This window comes from Onychostruthus taczanowskii, unplaced genomic scaffold (assembly GCF_017590055.1).
Source record: "Onychostruthus taczanowskii isolate IOZ18803 unplaced genomic scaffold, ASM1759005v1 scaffold179, whole genome shotgun sequence".
NCBI lineage: Eukaryota > Metazoa > Chordata > Aves > Passeriformes > Passeridae > Onychostruthus > Onychostruthus taczanowskii.
The window spans coordinates 86,951-108,160 of NW_024499006.1; the positions used below are offsets into that span (position 1 = coordinate 86,951).

General features: G+C 35.7%; 1 protein-coding gene across 2 annotated transcripts in view; it reads left to right on the forward strand.

Annotated features, from left to right (window-relative positions):
• POU6F2 (POU class 6 homeobox 2) overlaps nt 1-21,210 on the forward strand; it is a 312,199-nt gene that overhangs the window by 38,469 nt on the left and 252,520 nt on the right. Inside the window, exon 1 of one of the 2 annotated variants that reach the window (XM_041400353.1) lies at nt 20,639-20,650. The exons of the other annotated variant lie outside the window; for it this stretch is intronic. The gene's annotated coding sequence lies outside the window, so the exon portion shown is untranslated. Of the gene's footprint in view, nt 1-20,638; nt 20,651-21,210 lie in introns of those variants that run through there. 2 annotated transcript variants of the gene reach the window in all.

A 21,210-nucleotide genomic window follows, 5' to 3' on the forward strand; every position in this document is an offset into this window, starting at 1 on the left:
TATTATCATGCTGTCTTCAGGTGAATGCTACTTTGCTTCTATGTAAAAATCACATATTTAGGTGCAACATGACTATACAATTTGATAGTGTAAATGCCAGATGGCAAGTGCTACTGCAGTAACTGGATGGACACTTTTCAGGTCTGTGAAGCACCTGGTAGAGTTTCAGTTGCTGTATATGTAATAATTAACTCTCAGTGCCTGAAAATGTATCTGTATATGCTGCATGTATACATGTACACATGTACAAAAAAATCGTATAGATATGCACAATGTACTACATTAGTGTGTATGTGTGGATGTATACATGGAGAGTACAGAATATTTGTGTAAGTACAGAGAGATATAGTAATGAACATATATGTGTGCATGGTTGTAATGACATTTCCTTGTATCACATCAATCAGGTTACAAGCAGCTAATAATTTTCTTCTACTCATAGCCGAGCATAATGGCATACAGTCATAAATCAACATCAACATGGAACATTGCTTAGCAAATATAAATGTATGTGCATTGCAGAATGATCAGAGATTACGAAAATATATCAGAAGTCAAAAGTAGCTGCTGGAGAAATGCTATGTCTTTAGTTTATTGAGATTGTTTGGAGGATCCTAATGTACTGTCACTGAAAGAATAATTTTTCCTTTACAATCTACTTAGCAAAGATTTATTGATCCTTTTCCCCTTCATAGAGAATTACTGATCCATTTTAGAAAATCAGATTTTCACACCTTTCACGAGAATGTGCAGAGCACAGTTCTCTAGGGATTGCCAAGGAAGTTGACTTTGACATGAAATCCCTAGGTACTGGCACACAACTGCCTATAGTTTCATCACTGATTTGTTGCACAGGGTGGTAAAATACTTTTATACATTTATAGAGAAATGATTGCATTGCAAGGACTTATTTTTCCATGCTAGTGGATGTATTCAAGGTCCTGTTATTTGTGTAAACAGCATTTTTCAGGGAGGTTGGTTCTTCTCATCTCTGAGAACAGTTATGAACAGTAAGGTAAGATAAAAGTTGTTGAAATTCATGTTGCAAAGCAGTACGGTACTGTAGAATTTTTCAGTGTGTGTAAATAACTTTCTTCAAGATTCTACTCTCTGTCTTCATTATTGTAGTATCCCAGGTAGCTAAGCATTAGGCATGTTATATTGAAGTATGCATCATAATGAAGGTGATTTATTATAATTAAAACAGCATGGAGAGCAGCTTTTATTAGACATATTGTTTCACAGGAGAGCTTAATAAAGAGCATTATTATTAGTTATAGATCTGTGTGAAGGATGTTGTTTACTGAGAGTTATGTGAGTATATGTCAAAGTCTGAAGTTGCTCATTTGAGCTGTCCACTGGACGGGGGAAAAAACCCAAAAAACATTCAGCACAGCAAAGAGAAGAATTTTAAGATTGGAGGGGAGAGAGAGAGACAGAGAAAAGGAAATGCCAAGTGCATGAAGTGTTCTCTGCAGGAGCAGTTCTAGAATACTTTATTACATATCTACGGAGACAATGGCATGGACTGTAAGTAGCTCCTGTCTCTCAATATAATAATGCACATAAAGTCGGGGTCAGATTGGGTTCGCTCTGGGCTTTGATGCTGTAGAAGGTCACCAAGGGGATCGATGGACAAAAATGAGACCCGAGTTTCATGCAATCAATGAGATTTTTCTATTTAAAGTGGACACTGTGTGTGAGTCTCGAGCTTCAAATGTGCTTTTGCTCAGCTTGAGCAGATTGAGAGAAGGATGTACTGTAAATGTGTTGTTTGTTTTAATAACTGCTGGCACAAATACGGCATATCTAAACAGTTTAGTATGACAAACTGTATGATGAAGTTGCATGAGCTATGAATAAATGGACAAATTAGCAGCTACTTTGAATGTTAATTACACTGAGTTTTTATTCTGTTTCTGTCGAGTTGTAATTGCCCGGCATTTAGATAAAGCTTAAAATATGATTAGAGAACTACTTAATCATTCGGTTCAAAATCATGTGGGATTTATCTGTTCTATAAAAAATACTTTCTACTATTAATTTCCTAGTCCTCTATGCTCACTATAGTAAATTCCTTAATTTCTTTAGAAATTGTTTGCATTTCCACAGATTAAAACAAGTTCTTACCTGCCTTTGGTGAAGAAGCTTCATTCTTCTGAGTAGTAAATGGATAATTCGTACAGGATTGCTTTGATAATTTTATCCTTAAAGTTTCCAGGCAGGTGAAAGATCATACATTGTTTTGCCTTTATTGTAAACAGTTATCTCTGTGGGAAGAGGGAAGCCATCAGGAAGAATGTGATCAGTGAGTCTGACATAGCTGTAATGTTAGTGACAGTAAATAATTGGCCGATATGAAGGAGGTTTATCTCTGTCTTGAAATAGTCAAGGAATTAAAGCAAATTATAGGCCAATTTCTAATCACCAATATATATTATTTTAACTACTTTGAAGTTGATGGAGTTGTTCCAAATTTACACTGCTCTGACAGATCCATGTCCTGACACTGTTTTCAATTTCAAAGCAAGTCAGCTATCGGACTGTGCTTTGTAAATGAGAAAGCCACTTGAATCTGGGATTTAAACAATCTGATTGTATGGTTTTAAAAGCTAAAATGGCTAAATACTCTTCTGCCCCACTCCCACAGCTGTTCTCTTTCAGTAGATTTCAGAGAAATAAAGTATCCTGTGTTTTCTGACATTCTATTACACAAACTGAAGTGTTCAGATATTGAAGATTGTTTATCCCACATTGCTGCATAAGTAAATGCCCACCAGTGTCTTTGAGGGAGGAAAGGGGGGAAAAGCAAACCCAACCCGCTGCATTTTTCAATCTATTATTAAAAATGTCCTTTTAATGACAGTTAACACATCAAATGTAGTCCATCAACACAATCGCCAAACAATCTCAAACCAAAGAAACAAACCAAGACTATGACAGACTTTTTCACATAAATATGTTAAATACAGAGTAATTGCAGTTTTGTGAGAAGATCATTAGAAATGGTAGGTTTTTTACAGTTCAAGTCTAAATTTGTTTGCTGATTTTGGAAAAATGCCGCAAAGAAGAATAAGTGTACAGAAGATAACTTAAACTTCTGCCTTAATCTGATTTCTGCTAGAAGGGTCATTTACAATTCAAGCAGAATTTATGTTTACCTGAATTTTTTTTAGTATTTTCCTGTATGCCTTGAGTAAGGACACTTCAGCTTCTATTATTCTCATTAAATTGGAAAGCTAAACATCCTCCACCTTAGCTTCTTCTCTTAATGGTCCTTAGTGTTGCATTCTAGGATGTGTTAAACATTTCCTAATTAAGTCTCTTCGATAAAACATAGAAATTAATGAATTAGTTGAATTTTTAAAAGAAAATATTGACAATAAAAGCCCATTGCAGTAAGCACATTGCACTGGAAAACAGGTCTCTAGCAGGAAAGAATAAGCAATTGCATCTAGCTTATATAAAACTCAAACAATAGCACAACCTGTGATAAATTGGAAGGTCATATGGAAAAGGGGTAGAAAGAAAGTACCACAACATCTGTAATATTTTTCTGTGGACACAGGTGAGTAAAGTATTTCTCTCTTTGCTTTGGCTGCAAATATAGGAAGGTGAAAAACCATGGCACATAAAACTTCAATTGTTAATTTGTAGAACAACTACCTTTATTTAGCCACTGTTGAGGTGCGTACCTTTTTTGGACAACAGGTCTTGCGTGATTCTCACTGATGAGTCACTGAGAGTTAAATTATGTATTTTGCAGTAGACCCAATGACTGCTGCCCTTTAGAGTACTTTCTTTGAGTTAAGCCTATGCAGCCTCTTTTGAGCTCCTCAGAGACATCAGCTGATTTTTTACAGCCACCCCCAATATGGTTAAGTTCTCAAGTGTTCACTCATGAAAATGTTTTTGAGGTTTATAGTAAAATTCCTGCTTGCAAAAGAAGGAGCAGAGGCAAGTGGGTTTCTATGCAAAATTTTTTGCATAATTAGATGGTGAATTAAGGCATGCTTCCCTGATAAGGCCGTACATATGAGGCTAATAAAAAGATGGTTTTCCAATTCTCTGGTTTAAATGTACTGTATATTTAATTTTACTTTACCTTTCTGAATGAGGAAGGTTGGAAGATGAACTGCACATAGAACAGCAAGAGCATATAGACCACAAGGAAAAGAAATACTAATAATCCAAAACTGAGGAAACAGATTAACTCAAATGAAGAATTTTGCACAAATAAAAATATTTGTGAAAATATTGAATGTAATTTATAAGGACTTCACCTTAATATTCACGTTTAATATACTTTCTTTTTTATACTAACTAATGAATGGTCCTAAAAAGCAATGTTTTACACTTTTCTCTCCTACCCATTTTAAAATACTGGAAAGCAGACATGTAAATTAAAGCTTCCCATGGATATTTTTAACTTCTGCAACCTGCTTTTTCAACATATCACCCTAGGTCTTGCTGATCTTAGCAGCATTACAAGGACCGTATTTTCACACAGATGAACCATGGCAATTTCTCCAATAGATATGACACAAACATCCTTTTCTTTGATATTGGAGATACAAGCTTTCTATTTTTGACCAATTTTTTTCTCCTGACCGACATATTTATTGAGGCTATTGCAAGGAAAATCCCACTTTCCATTAATGTTTCACTTCTCTGTTTCTTTCTCTTGCAGAATTTCAGGTTGATAGAGCAGTAAGAGGGTCTTGGTCAATGTCAGCTTATGTATGGGCATGCATTAATAAAAACAAAACTCAAAGTTTTATTTAGAATTGCTATTTGAATAAATACACATGTGCAGAAGTTTATGTGCATATATGCGTCATTTTGATGCTGCCTTCATGATTCTACTGGTTTAGATCAACATGTAGCATTTATTGATCTGTTCTGAAGGCATATCTAGTTTCAGAGAAGATTTTGATTGATTGTCCTCATCCAGAGTGAATTCTTTCTCCATCTGTCTAGAGTGTTCTGTGGAATTGGCTGTGGATAACAAGCAGACAAAAGATTTATTTTTGAGGAAAAGATGTAATTGTATACCTGTATTATCATGTTTGAATTCTAAATAATTATTCAATGCCCTTTGCTTTTTCCATCTGACCAACTTGATAGTCTATAAACTATTGGTAGTAGTATAGGTATGTCATGCCAATACTCCATTCTAAGAATAAGTTGACTGAAACTAATGCACTGCATGGATAGGAATGTCTTCTGTGGCTTGTGTTGTTTGTTTCATCAGTCAAATATTCATCCCCTATTACCTTTTAAATTAAATGTTTCTGTTTTAAGAATTCCATGCTTGCAAATCTATATTAAGAAGGCAGTAAAATTATTAAATACTTTGCATTTCTTGAATTTTAATGTAAAATTTTTAATGTAAAAGTGTCTTGACTTTTAATTTAAAAGTGTAAGATACCTTACTGCATATTTCAACAATATATGTTTATTGCAACGACTCTGTTCTCAGTTTAGGTCAAGAGGTAAGAATGCACTTGTATTCATCTGAATAAATAAGCTATATATCCACCCCTTAATCACTGGTGCCAGATGCAAACATCAGATATATTGTACAGGTCAGGTTTAGGACCATAGTCAAGAAATGGACATCAGCTCACTTTCTTACGCTGTCTAATTTCTCCTCCTATGGTCTAAATGATCTCTGCCATTTTATCTCTTAAGTTCCTTCTACTTGCTGAATAAGATAAAAAGAAAGGGATGTAGTCCTCCATCTTTTGTCTTCCCTTTATGCACTGAAATATTCACCACAGAAGCCCAAAAAGGAAAGGTATGAATACCAATCTTATTTCCTGAAATTCTCCATTAATTAGATCTCTTGATTATACTCAGTAAGATGCCCATGTCTCTCACGTTACCATTCAAAAAAACTCTCAGACTGTCTTGAACACTTTAATAAAAGCCATGTCCCCACTTCTTTCCGTGCTATTAATTGGTTTGGGGTTTTTATAGACTAACAATAATTCTCCCCCACAAAGCTTTGTGTGCATGCTTTTAACCATCCTGAAGAATGAGACTGCTGGTATGGAGTTAATTCCCTTTTCTGAAAATCTAAACTAAAAAAACATGCTTGGAGGCTATTCTGCCAAAAAAGCATGAATGGAACAGTGGATAAACCTCAGGACCTTGCAGAATTCAACTGCCACATCACTTGTATGGCCCCCTGAGAACTGGAGTTAGCAATGTTGACTAAAGAAAGGTCTTTGCTTCCTGCCAATTCAAGACGACTTCCCTTAGTTTTAAGCTGCAGTCTACCTCTGGATGGCAGTACAGTCACTGTGAACAGGTCAGAGCTCCTCCAGTTTTCTATTGGCAAGTACATATATGGCAAATTTGTTTAGTCTCCACTCATGCTGTTGGTGTTTGCCTTTACCTCAAGCTTTCAAAATATGACATAAGAAATGAAGTCTCTAGGCTGAAGCCTATTGTTTTTAAGGTTTTCAGTCCTTTCTTCCAAGTCAGTGATCCATTATATTTGTTCAGCATTTTGAGAAGCTTCTCCTTTTTAATTGGGTTTTATTACAGTACCTGATCTGAATGCTCTCCAGAAGTTGTTGAGAATGTAGAGTAGGAACTCCTCTCAGATGAACTATATTTATTTATTGAAATCAAAGGCCACCTCCGACAAAGGGGAGAGAATGATGCATCTGACTCCATGGCTATCAGAAGGCAAATTAATTACTTTATTATACTATACTATATACATTACATCTAAACTGAATCTGCCAAGCGCTCATTCTGCACATAACTGTAAATGGCACTCATCTCCTGACTCTCCCGTGACTGTCAGCTGACAGTCCCACACACAGACAACTCTTGGCCCTGATAGGCCAAGGAAACAAAACATCCTCACTTTGGGTAAACAATCTCCATATTGCATTCTGCTTTGGCACAACACAGGCACAGCAAGTAAGATAAGACTTGTGTTTTCCCTTTCTCTGAGGTTCAGAGAATGTGAATCTCAGAAATCCTTGGGAAGAATTGTGACTTGCTTTTCTCTGTGAAGAGAAATGTGGCAACAGTTATTTGCTCACAGTTTATTTCTTAAACTCTAGCATGTTAAATATTTTCACATTATATAAGGATATTCAGTGTTGGTAATAAGTTTTCATGAGCTACAAGGAAACTGGAGGTATATTAGTCACACGTTTTTATCCCTGCCCTTGTGAGTTGCAAACAGGAATTGCCTGACAAATTTTCCCAAAGTTTAGTGTAAGTTTTTCTCTTTGGTATTTAGAATGTATCTGGTTTGTTAATTTTTTTTCCTTGCAAATAAATGGTGCAAGCCAAAGCAATGGGATTTGAAGCAGTACAGGGAGATAAAAATATGACTTTGCTGTGAAATTATGATTTTTGTGCTCCGAGTTGAAATTGTTTTCTAGGTAATATCTATGCACATTATTGTCCTTTGTTAAAAGTGTCCTACTAGTGTAAATCTGTGCAGAGCATGCATACTATGCAAAGTCAGATTTTACTATTGTATCTATGACTCCAACTGGGATACTAAAAGGGACTCAGCTGTGCATTGTCATCAACAATGTGTTCGACTTTCTAGTCTGCCTTTTCAATCTCATTGCCTTAAATGAAGTGCTGAATTACATTTGAAGAATCCTAGTGAAGGTGAAAGGTTTAGAATAGGTGTTACTGAGGTCATAACTTTTTAATGATGTTAATATCATATACAAGGTAGGAGAGAACCCCCTTTGACAGTGAGATCCTAAGTTACGTCCATAGAGACATTTAGAGGGAAAGCCAGCAAATTTTTAAATTACTTTTGAAGAGGAAAATAAACACAAAGCAATATGTTCTTTAACTTTTACATTCATTGTCAGTGCAGTGTTTTACAATTTTCACTAGATTATAGTATTTATCTGACTCAGAGCAAGTTTGAGGTGAAAGACTTTTGGTGTTCAGATTAGAAGACACCACAACTGTGCACAACTGTGCATTCCTGTGTTACACGTTTCTCTGTCCAGTAGATCTTTAAATGTCACAAACAGGAGTGCTTTTTCTACTTATCTTGATTTCAGTATGTATGATTAGTCCAAGGTTACATGCTTGTAGGACTAGTTTATACTCTTCAGATATAGATATATGACTACCATATCTTAAAACCATAATTTAACCGCAGTATAAATATGGCTTTGTGTTCATCACAGCAGTTCAGTTACTCTGTCACAACAAATTTAAGATATCTGGTTGGGCTTCTCTTAGTGCTTCTCAGTATGTTGTCATCTTTTCTTAAAAGACTGCTACTGATGTATACATACACTAGTTCATGTAGGAGAAAGAAACTATAGATGGAGTGACACAAGTCACTTATAGTGATCACTAAACATAGGACTTGGAAGCCCAGCATAAGTGTTCACTTGTGTTGTCACATCTCCATGTGATAACTCTTCTTTGTTTGTGGTCTTCCAGATCCCTTTGATATTAAAGGAAATGTGTGTCTTTCCAAAGCTTTACCTTACTTGTGATAGTAGTTGTGAGAGGGAGGTGGAACCTAATGCCTTTTCGTTTAACAATTTCTCTTCATAAGTGCACATTAGCTTTGTGTTTTCTCTTCTTATTTGTAATAACATAATAGAAAATAGTGGAAGTCTGCAGCTAGAACTTTTCTTCAGAAAACCAGCCCAGCTGAACAATTTGTTCAACTGTTTGTATGGTTAGATTGTCTGTCCTCCTCCTATTACTCAGTTGCTCTGCTGGAATCAGACAGGTTGGGAAATGATGTAGAGTTGGGAACAGTCCCCTGCGTGAAGCTTTGTACATCTGCCTGCGTAAGACTTCTAAAATTATAAATGTTTTAAACTACTAGATAAGGCAGATTTTGATGTGATGAAGTCCAAGGAATTGCTGCTTAAGCATGCAATTCATGTTAATGCACCCCAATCCCTGGTGAGTTGCTGATTAATCTGAGTGGGTTATAGCATAGCATCTCAATAGCTTTTCTTTAACTGATACGTGGAACAGAATTCAGTGTTTCTTAACACTGAAGAGATGACCTTAGAGAACTGAAAAGGAGTCCATATGTTGGTTTTTTGTTTTGTTTTATTTTATTGTGGCTTTAGATTTTTTCCTTCCTTTATTAACGTCTGTTCCATATAACATTTGGAATTGAAATAGAATGAGATGGGTATTCAATGCTTAATACTCACAGTCCTCTAAGATTGGGGTTTCTCCCCTTTCCTCTTGCTCCCCAGAGTATTCCCTTTGGGTTCAAAGCTTATGAATTTCTAGGCTTCCCACATGAAGAGGTAGTTTTGAGCCCAACAGTGTTACTTATGTGGAGACTATAGTTTGTCTTTTCTGCTGTAGTTTGGTGAGTTACATAGGTAATATTTGTGCACATATCTTGGTGCTGCAAAACTGATCTCATACCCTAGCTGAGTATCAAGTCTGTGAACATTTAATGGTTTTGCTATTTTGACTGCACAAGTGAATCGATTTTGTGCAGAAGTGTTTTGATTCTATGTAGGAATTGCTGGTTATCTTTTACTAGTAATCCTCTATGTAGGCCTGTGGGTGTACTACTTTACATTCTCCTGGAAACAAGCAAATACTTCGTGATAGTCACTTAAGTGGCCTTATTGTGCTCCCTAGGAAGATGCCCTACTTGTGAGCACAAAATTGGTAGCACATGCTTATTGGAGAAAAAAAGCTTTTTCCAAAACCATTGCTGCTGCTATTGCAGTAATGGGATATCAAACAGGCAAAATTGTATGTGTTGTCAATGTCTGCAATGTAATTTCATTGTACAATGTTTAAAGTGAAGGCATGATAGTAAGCTTATATAAGGTGTCACATTGACGTAATGACCTACCAACTTGATTTTATGGCAAAAGATTTTAATATTCACATGAATTCTGAGGACACTCCAGCTTGCATGAAAACACAGAGATCAAAGTATATAATTAAGCATTCCAATACTGTAATGCTGAGAAATACTTAAATAACCCAACAAAAATTAATGAAGTAAATGTGGGTAAAAGTAAATATGAAAGTTGATTTTAATCTGTGAATAAGAGTTTGGTCTAAAACCAAAAAAGAAAATGGCAAAAAAGGGGGATGGTTTAATTTTTCTTACCCCACATGTAGCAATTTATATTTGTTTGGTGTTTGCCTAAGTCTCTTTGCTTATGCTTTTATTTTGCCAAGATTTCTCTTCAGCAATCTTCAGAGTAATGTTTTAGGTTGGATTCAGATGATAACAAGGATACATGAGCTGGGACTGTCAGGCTTGTGAGTTGAGCAGAGCTACCTGTCTGTGTGAAAAGGGAGCTCAATCAATGTCACAGCTATGTGGGTCCTCCACTCATTTTCCTAAGTTGTAGATCTGAATCATAGTACTGGGGCTGGCTGGCTGGCTGGCTGGAGGCAAATTGCTTTGTAGCACCGCATATGATGCTGTGTTTGGATTTGTGACTAAAACTATACTGATGACACCCCAGTGTTTTGGCTATCACAGAACAGTGCTTGTACAGTGTCTGTGTTAGAGTCTGGCAAGAAGCTGGGAAAGGACAGTCTGTCTGTAAAGCCTCCCTGGAGAAAGACAATTTACAAAAGTTTGTAGTGATAGGAGAAGGGAAAAATGGCTTCAAACTGAAAGAGAATAGGTTTAGATCAGATAGCAGGAAAAAATTCTTTACCATGGTGAGGCATTGGAACAGGCTGCACAGAGAAGTTGTGGATGCATCATGTCTGGAAATGTTTAGGGCCAGGTTAGTTGGAACTCTGAGCAATCTGCTCTGGATGATCTTAGTGTCTCTTCATACCCAAATTGTTCAATTTTATGATACTCTTGGGATATCTGATCCCAACTGACCAAAGGGATATTCCATACATATGATGTAGTGTTCAGCATTAAAAGCAGGGAGAAAGAAGGAGGAATTGTGGTCATTTGTGTCTGTGGTGTTTATCTTTTCACGTAGGTATTATGCACAGTGAGGCTTCACTGCCCTGGAATTGGCTTGTCAATGGGAAGTAATGCTAAAAATTCCTTATTTTGGTTTGCTTGCATATGCATCTTATGTTTCCCTTATCAAACTGTCTTTATATAGACCCACAAGCAATGTCTCCATCTGTTTTCTTCTTATCCTGTGGGAAAAGGGAGTGAGTGAGTAGTTGTATGGGTGCTTGGCTGCTAGATGAAATAGCTCATCAAAACAGTGCAAATCTTCAAGAGGGAATAACTGCTGTAACCACAAGCAGAAATAAATATGTTGGAAGAACTTTTCAATAGGTTTAAAAAATAAAAGAATCACCTACTGGCACTTTAAGGGTAGTTATATTGATAACTGCTTGGAAAGGGAATAATCCTGAGGAAAGTGCAAAGGTAGGAAGAAAAGAAAAATTAATGTAACAGGATAGGGTCTGATCACAGCAGACCTGAACTCCTGTCTTATTTTCTTGCCTTCCTTCTCTGCAATGAAGGTCTGCTTTCCTAATTTTTCTTGAGCTCCTTAGACTGGAGAATGGAGGGCACGCAATGTAGCAGTCTGAGTACCAAGAGAGCAAGGAGAAAGTATCTTTTACTCTTAGAAGACCCTTTGAAGTTGTACCAGTGTTGAATTTGACAGGTACAATCAAGACCTGCAGCAGCTCTGTAAAATGTATCAGAAGTGCCATCAGAAGTGTTAAGAAATGAGAGACAGATTTTTCTTCATGTAAGGAATAAATTGGTTAAGTATGCATTGCTAGATTATTTGTTCAATACATGAGAAAATGGATATCTGTAGATATTGAAAGCAAGTAAATCACTAAAGGAGTGGGTTAACAAAAGGAATAAATTGATGAAATTATTAAAAGTCCACTTAAATATGGTGGAAATTGTCCCAGCAGTAAAAGTTTGTAAGTGTAGCTTGAGGAAAGTTAGTTTTCGTTAAACTCAAAGTTAGATATTATTAAACCTTAGAAAAGCATAGAGCAAGAAAGAATTCAGTAAAGATTCTGTGGGGATAGGGTAGATTACTTATGCAAGTTTTTACAGAAAGGCTTAAAAGTCACAATAGACATCCTTGCCCTGCTCTCTCCTTTGCAAATTGGTTAAAAAAATCTATAAGGATTAGGTGACTTGTCTGGCAACGCCTCAGTGGCAAAACTGAGCCTCGAAGAGGCCAGCCCTCCTATTATAAGCATCCCATGGCAAACTTCCTCTCCCACAAAGGAAAGACTAATTTTTGTTATAAGAGGATTAACAGAAGGGTCAAAGGTGGTTTGAACACTAAATGATCTTGCAGCCTTGCTAGTATACTCAGGCTTGCTGCAGGAAACCCAAGTGGCTCTTTGGTTTTGCTGGTTTTGCATATTGCAAATTATAAATACATGTAGTTGTAGTCTCTAGGTTCAGAAAACTAATGATAAATATGGACATAGGAATTAACTTTTCCATTAAGTACAAAGTAAGGTTACTTTCTTCAAATACCACTTCCAAACACACAGTATCAATTTCCATATGGGCTGACATGTGAAAATAATTTATCATGAACAAAAATTGTGAGATTGTGACCAAAATGCATGTTCATATTATGCATTTTATTGCTCTATTTTTGTTTTAAAAATCTCTCTGAAGTTATTAATGGCTAATTAATATTCATTTTTGGGATACTAATGCTACCAAAGCAGTTATAGTAATGATCTGCATATTTGTGCATGGGTTGTGCATATAAACAAAAGAAAAAAAAAGTGCAAATTATGCCATGTTTTTAAATGATAATTTAAGGAAACTTTTCTTTTTAAACATTATATTTGTTAGTTGTTTTTAAAAAACCATAAAGTTTGTAATAGGTTAAAAAAGTAGGTTAAAAAGTCATTTGAGACAGATGGTATTATGAGATTATGTTGACCTATTTTTTTTAATAACTAAACTACTTTTAGGGATGCCTATTGATATCTTGTAATTGATTTCAATGATGAGAAAATCAGTGCCCTTAAATAGATCTCAGTGATTTTTCATGAGGAGAATTGAGTATGTGTTTTTCCCTGTTGAAGCAGATTGCAGCAATTCAAAAGGCTTAATTGGGAAGGAATCAGGCCTGCTAAAAACCTTTTAATATATGTAATATTTATATGCATATATATTGATACATTAGACATACATGTGATAAAAAATAATAGGATATTTGAAATATTTCTGTCCTGTTAGAACAGAAGGAAATCAACAGCACCTGCGACTGTTCTCTGAGCAGAGCAGTGATAGTTACTCTTTTAGGGTGAAACTGAGCAGCCCAGTCATGTTGGCCAGTTTGCAAAAACCAGACGTTAGCAGCAAAGTGTTGCTGTAGTTGCATGTTTTGATTTACTCTCTGATCTGATTTTTCCTTCCTTAAAATATTGTTTGTTTCAAAGGAGTTTCCTCGAGAAACAATAGGGAGCCAATGGCAAATCATTGTGTGGCAAATTTTTTTGTTAAAAGAACAGCAAACCCTCCAAAAATTCCCCATGTCAAACAGTATCTAATAAAGAACAGGACTGTTCATGTAAGAAAATTTCAGCAGATCTGGGAAATGCATTGTTTATTGATTATCAAGTTACTGTAGTTGCAGCTAAAATGATTGGTAAATGTTCTGCTGTTTTCCTGTTGTAAAGCGTTAAACAGAAAAACTGCTTTGTATTGAAGAGATCCTCCCATATGTCCAACACATAAGACTGCTTCTCTGTGTGGTGTGTTACACATCCTACCTTAGCATGACACTCCCTGCCTTGGGGAGTTTATAAGTATACCTGCAACTTCCAGCAGATTAAGGCTAGTGATAAAAAGGGGAAGCACCCTTTGGACTTCAAGTTCTTTAAGTCCTTATGCAAATTGCATTATAAATATGAAGCTGTGTGATGGTTGAAGGCATGTTAAATTAGTAATACATTTAATTAGAAATTAATATGATGTGGTCTACAATATAAAAAGAAATATATGGTACCCAGGTGTTGATGAAGACCTGACATGAGCAAAAGTAACCCTAAAGATCTTTTTAATGATTAAAAAAACAATTGCACTCATTCATCAGAGAAAGGCTTAGGAAATATAAAAAGCATTGCATTATTGATCTGCAGTATTTGTGGCATTATTAAGTATGTTTAGCAGCTGTAGCAGCAGGTTTTGTTGTCATATTATTTCAACATAGAAGAATGATAGGAAAAGTATTTGGGATTCTCCTCCTAAACTGGAAGCTGCAGTGCATTTTCTAGTATCTGGAAGCAAGAAAAGAACATTTTAATCTGTGAGCCTCAGATCAGGAGAGGCTTTCCGTTTCTTCAAAAGATGAGCATCATTGCTTTTCTATTCTATGTTTAGAGTAGATAAAAGAAAATCTGTAGCTCCACCTCTAGAAAGTATGAGTAGAAATGCCAGAAAAGAAATAATTTCCCATACTCGTCACTGAAATTCAAATGTGCTGTATTATGAGAAGTTCCATGGAGAGCAGACTAACTTATTAACCACATAATAGATATAATTGAGGTTGACCTATCCTGAGTTTGGATTCAGATTTGGGAAGATGTTGGTCTTGTTTAGCAAGTAGAAGTTAAAGCAGATTTGCTTCAAGATAAAAAGGAACAATTTTGGATTGAAGATTTTTCATCAATTTTTGATTGTGATATTCTGGTGAAATCATGATTTGCCTGATATGGTTTGTTTCAGTGTTTTAATTGTATTTGTAAAGGATTTGAAAAGATAATAGATGGATTAAAAAGTAGATACTGAACTTCCAAACTGGTCTAGGTTATTACCATGTATTGTATTATAAATTATAACTATTGTAAATGCAGTATTCAATTAAAAACCTGGATGAAACTGGAACTAAAGCAATATTACTTTAAAAATCTTCAGGAAAAAAGAGTTCCCACTAGAAAATGTTGCTTCATTGCACTATAAGGGATTTGTACCCATTTCAACAAAGTTTCTTTTGAAGGTGTTACATCGTGGGTGTTTGATAGAATTTCTGGTGAGAGCTAAGGAAGAGATCTATACTGAAACAGGAAGTCACTTTCCTCATGTAGCTGAGTCCAGGGCTGACTACAGATTAATCTTGATTTGGGTCTTCCTAGACCAAATGCAAGTAATTAAATTAACCACTGAGCTGGGTTACTGTTTAACCTGTGCTCTGATCATCAAAAATTCAAGTTAATGGTTTCTTTGTTTTACACCATGAAAATCCTGACACATTATGTAAAGTTTAGTTTTTGTTTAATTAAGAGGTGGGCTTCTTTCAAGCACTCTGAGTCCTTTCTATGCAGCCTGGTCCAGTTTCCCTCTCATACCCAATCAACATTCAAAAGCTATTGTAATTTTGGTCTTGGTGTGATTCCAGATGTGCTGATTTCTAAAAGAAAGAAATTTTGGCTTTGATATTTTTTTTTACCCAAAGTAATTTGTAGTGTGTGTATGGTTGACGAAGCCTGAAGAATAAAAATATAGACAAACTGCATATAATACCATATTTAAATTTCTGGTTAGGCCAAACTATTATTATTTGACTGCTTTGTGGTAGATATCCTAATAAGAAATTTTACAGCTTGGAAAGTTCAACTCAAGTATGCCATGGAGTATTTTATTGTGTTTCTTAATTTCAAAGATGTTATGGCCTCTTCTTCTCATGGAGAGCAGAAGGATCATGCTGATGAGAGCATGCTGTAGGTTCTAGAAGGAACTTTTACCACATGTAGCATTATCATCTGGAAAGGGAGACCTTGTTTTTAAGGGCTATTCAAAATAGAAACTGAGAAAATATTAAACAAGAAAAAAGACAAGTTATAAAACTGGCAGGCTTATGAAAGAGCACTTGTAATTTGGTAAACAGGTTCATGTCTTCTCATGTTGTCAGTGTAGAGACTAAAAGACCACCACATGAAATAATTTTCAGGGTGAACAAGAAGGTTGGAGTTTTTTTATAGCAGGGATCAGTTAGACACCTAATGTATTATATTAGGGTAGAATTGTATTTTTTCCATAAGAATAATTAATGAATACCTTTATAGAACTTTTTGTTTTGTTTTCTTTTGCCTTTTTTTTTAAAGGGAAGACTGCTTTACTCTTCATACTAGATTTTTTCCAAGTCTTCTGGTAAGTTGGCCCCACAGTATATAAAAATTTTAGTTATTCTTTCAGGCTTGAAATTTTCTGGATGTTTTCTTATGCTTGGCATAGCTCCTTCAGAATAGAATTGACAGAGCATTGGGAATCCATTACTCACATGAAGAAAGAGTCAAAGTCTTACTCCTGATAGGACCATCTTCTAATTTGAGATTTAATTGCTCTCCTACAGCATCTCGTTCTTTCAGAAAACCAGATCAAAGAAGAGTAGAAAGTCTCTTGGTTGGATGATCTTAAAGGTCCTTTCCAACCTAAATAATACTATGAAATGAGTGGGAAAATCTATTGAAGGCTTATCCCACCATGTTGTTCTCAGTCAACATTTCCTATTTTGCCTTTGCCCTATCCTGATCTCTAGGGCCTGATTGTCTGCTTTCACAAAAATGGGTCAGGTTTTGTGTAACTCTGAGAATCTTTAACTAGAAGAAGGTTGATTTCTCTCACCACTCTCAGGACTTGTTATTTCTTCTAGTGACTGTATGCTATTGTCTGTCATATGTTTTGAGGAGTGTGGTAGCTTCCCAGAATAGTAGCTTCTCTTGTTCTTGACCTGTGTATGCATAGAAACTTTTCCTACATGCCCACAGATAGACAAGCTCCTTTCCATTAAGGCAGTATTTCATTTAAATGAGGAATCATTATAATTATGCCAAGGCCAAAATGAAAACTCTTGTTATCTAATTAATAGAGGAAAGATTTTAATAGCTTCACCCTGGTACAAAGCTCTAAACAAGAGTTCTTGTAACAAGAAGAACACTATGATCCTTAAATCAGACTAATAATTGTATCAGAAGCATTAAGGTCAACTTTTAAGACTTAAAAGCAACATTTAGAGTAAAGCTTCTGTGCTGTGTGTACTCTGGCATTAGTGAACCCTAAGTGTCATGTGTGTCAGGAAAAACACAAGGTATGGATTCATGAGTGCACATTTCTTTGCCAGCAGGATTAGGAAATGGCTTTTCTGGGCCAGAGGTGCAGATGTATCCTGCAATGAATTATTGTTCCTTACTTTTTCTATGGTGAAACCAGCATTCTTTGCCTTTCTTGGAAATTCCAGCATGATTGCTGGAGTACATTTATAGCAATAAACCCAACTGATTGTAAAATAAATGCTCATCTAGCTATTTACTATGGGGCAGCTTCTGTGTGCCTATTCCCTGCAGCCTTTAGCTAGCCTGATTAGCAAATTGAAATTCTCTTGTGAATTTTTCAACTTGATCTTAATTGGTGTAAGAAATATGTGCAATAGTATCATTGGGGAAAATAGTGAAATAGGGGCAAAAAACTTTAGTGAGGGATTTTTTTATAAGATTTGAAAATACATTGTAGTACCTCAATCTCAAAGCACAGCAAATCAAGGGACATTGCCACTTAAAATTTAATTTTAAAAAGAAATAAAATTAATTCTATTTTAAGATTCCTGAAGCTACAATTAAAAGCTTCATAAGTTTCTGTAAACCTTGTTTTTTCAGTCAGATCTCTTTTATTCTAATTAGCAGTAACCATTGCAATTTCCTAAGAACTTAAAATTAAGTAAATAAATGAAGGAGACAATCCTAAAATTTCTGCTTAACTTGAGAAGAATATTTCTGTGAAAGAAAGCACCATGGGCCCTGATAGTTTTTCTGACTTTTCAAATTAAATTTTTGTAGTTCAGTTTTATTAATAAAATGTGTATTACTAAGTACTGATTTGTTAATTAGTTATATTATGAACATGTGAAAATGAATATAATTGGAAAAACAAAATTTCCAAAGCCACACTGGTATTGAGAAAAGGTAGAAAATAAGAACTTTCTTTTTCTGCTACAGAGAATTTAATGAGGAGAATAAATACAATTCTAGCTGAAAAAAACCCAGAGACTGTTTTGGGGGATAATATTCATATTGAGTGAGATGAGCTGATGGCATATCAGCTTTTTGCTGTAAGAGAAAGGAGAGTTTATATAGAAGATTTTAGTAAGCTGAATATGAATAATATAGGTAAGAGACATACATACGTAAATAGAAGTTCAAGATCAAAGTAGTGATGAGAGATCAATGATCATGTATCAGCTTGTTTGTTTTGCTTATAAACATCCATCCAAAGGTGGTGGTACAAGCGGCTGTGAAGAAAATGAGTTTTTCCCTGTAACTTTTCCCGGGAAATAAGAGCCAGCAGGTAGAAATGGTCAGAGGCTAGCAGGGGACAAAAGGTTGATTCAAAGTAGTTTGCATAAACCAGTCTATGGATAGACTGGGATGGAAATACCAGCACATTAGTGACAGCAGATAAAACAAGGTTAAAAGAAGAAAGAATCAAAGAAGTTTGTCTGTAAAACATCTTTATTTATGGGGGGGGGGGGGGGGAAATGAATACCTATAGAAGCAAAAGATGAAGGAAGAAAACTTTTTCATAAGAAGACTAAGGGAGAAGGTAATCCTAAATTTCACTGGCATTTACCAAAAAAAAGGAAATCCAATCCTTTTCCAGTAGAGTCTTGTTAACGTATTCCTCACACAAAAACTAAGCTAAGGTACATCTTAGAACATCTTTATCCAAGTTTATAATTCTGCTCTATCTTGATTAAATTTTTTTAAAAGCTACAATTTGAATAAATTTTAGAACAATCATTGGAATAATAAATAATTACAAAGTGTAAATTTTATGTTTTTTAGTAGAATTTTTGTGTTTGCTCTCAAACAAATTCATTGTGTATGTCCCAAACAGAAGTCTGTGCAAGGTCATGATTGGGGGGTGGGGGTTTGGGCAGGATTTATTTAATGTTTTGAAGAAAAGTAGAAAATTGATTTCTAATACTTCTACAGTAGGGGGAAAAAAGTCTGTGCAAATGAACTTCAAACTAAGGGCAAAATAAAAAGAAAAACAGAGGATCCTACTTTTTCTCTGAACTAGAATTTAGAAAGTAATTACATTCAGAGCAACAATGTTTATGGTGCAGTAAGTACAAAATTTAGACCAGTGGCTAAATCAGTACAGGAAGCCTTTATGAAGGTCTATTATCACCCAAGTCCTACATTAAGGAAGAAAGGAATTCATTTTTAGACTTCTGCCTAGGGCATGTTTGACACAAACCCTATACAGTTTACTTTAAAAGCTGTCTTTGATTACTAAATAGTTTTGCTTAGAAACTGCACATTTACCCTTAAAGTGCAAAGGCAAAGCTTTTAACACAGTGATAAATGTTGTCCTGTACTTCATACAGTTCTTAAAATAAGAAAAAAGTAAAAGTTGTAGCTTTTAGAAGAGGGTGTGTTACCAGAACTGTAATTTGCATTTGCAAATTCACAGGATTTTTACTATTAAATTAAGCCCAACAGCCAGTTTAAACCATCAGGGAGTGGTAGAGCTGAAAAGTAGTGTAGCAGATACTGTAACTGAATTACAGGAGGTATAAGCCACCCCTTAAGGGAGACACACAGCAGGGAGGACCACTTGCAACACAAAGCTGTCAGGGAGATCTCATAGGAAACAGGCAAGGCTGGAAGTACTACTGCTAGCTGGACAAGAAATAGATGACAAGTTATATGAGTATCTGCAAAGGATGTGTGTATAATTTGTCACTACATGTGTGGTATATACAGCTATCTTTTGAATAAGGGGATTGTGATTCCTTAGTTCTCTCAAAACTTGAACCCTGAAATTTTTAACATTATGTGCCTTTGCCTCTTATGTAAAGCATATAAACCCTTTTGACAAAGTTCATCTTGCTAGTTTTAAGCATTCTTAGACTTTTCAGTTTCGCATATGAAAAGCTGAAACTTTTGTGTGGCTGCCAGTGAACAGAAGTGCAAAGTGTAACAGTGCAAAGTGCAATCTGACCTATAGCACCTTCCAAAAAGCAAATTCTGAGTGTCAAGCCCACAGACATCCAGTGAAGAAGAACAGGTCCTGACAGTATTAGCTACTAAAGATGCATACACAATTCCTTGCCTCAATGCATCCTCTCCAGTGCTGTGCATCCTCTCTGGGATGGACTTGTAGGTGGGCAAAAGGAGATGACTTCTGGGCTTGCAGCTGTCATAGAAACTACTCCAGATTTTTTTTAGGGTGGCCATTAGGAAATATAGGAAAAACCCCTTTGACCACCAAGGGATTTTACAGACTAGGCCACTTGCTTTGCACTAGAATTACGATTTATTATGTGTTTTGCAAAAACAATAGTCTTTAATCATGCATAATTCACTGCAGAACAGACATGTTTTTAAGCACAGAAAGCAATTGAAGGTCTGGAGATAACCTGAAGTTTAAAAATGTCCAATTTTTAATATGTTTTTCAAGGAAACATACCTTTCCTTAAGTCATTGTTTAGGTGATTTATTTAGTCTTCTGGTAGACTAGAAATTTGGAGAGTATCTAATCCATCTGCCCATAGAGAAAGTTGTCGTTCATTTACCACCTGACAGAGAGAGCTACCCTGGGGGCTAACTACAGGTTCTTGTGCTGCCTGAGGGAGGGGCAGCAGTTTATGTTAATTCACTTTTTATAAGCCTTGCCTATGTTTGCAAAGCTGTTTTAAATTCACTGCTAAGAGTATGCCCAGCCGTGTGAGTGACTATGTTGATGTTTACTGCAGTGCGGGTCTCAGTGATACCTTGCAGCAATGAGTTCAACAGATTTTCCACCACCTACTGATTGGAACAATATAATTTATTATTATTAGACTTATGACTTTTTCCCATTTCAGAGGAGACACCTTTTCTCCTTAGATGAGTTAGGGTGAATAGTTTCTGATCTACATTTTCTCTCTGCTGTTTATTTTCTTGTATCCTTTGATCATGCTCATTCTTAGTCACACTTTTCTGTAAGCACTCCCAGTCCTTTCGATCAGTTTACCATTCTTCCTGCACCTTTTTCTGGTGTATCTTTCTTAGCTGGGCTAACCAGAAATGAACAAAATACTCCAGATGAGGCCTAATTATTAAAATACATAACAAATAAAATCCTGGCTCTGTTGAAGTTGCTGTGAATTCATTGTCATCAAAGGGCTGAGGTTTCTCCCAGTGCTGTCACACTTCCCACATTATTCTTCCTCCCATTTTTCATACATTCCATTTCAGAATCTGGCAAATTAGAATCCTCTCAGATTCCTA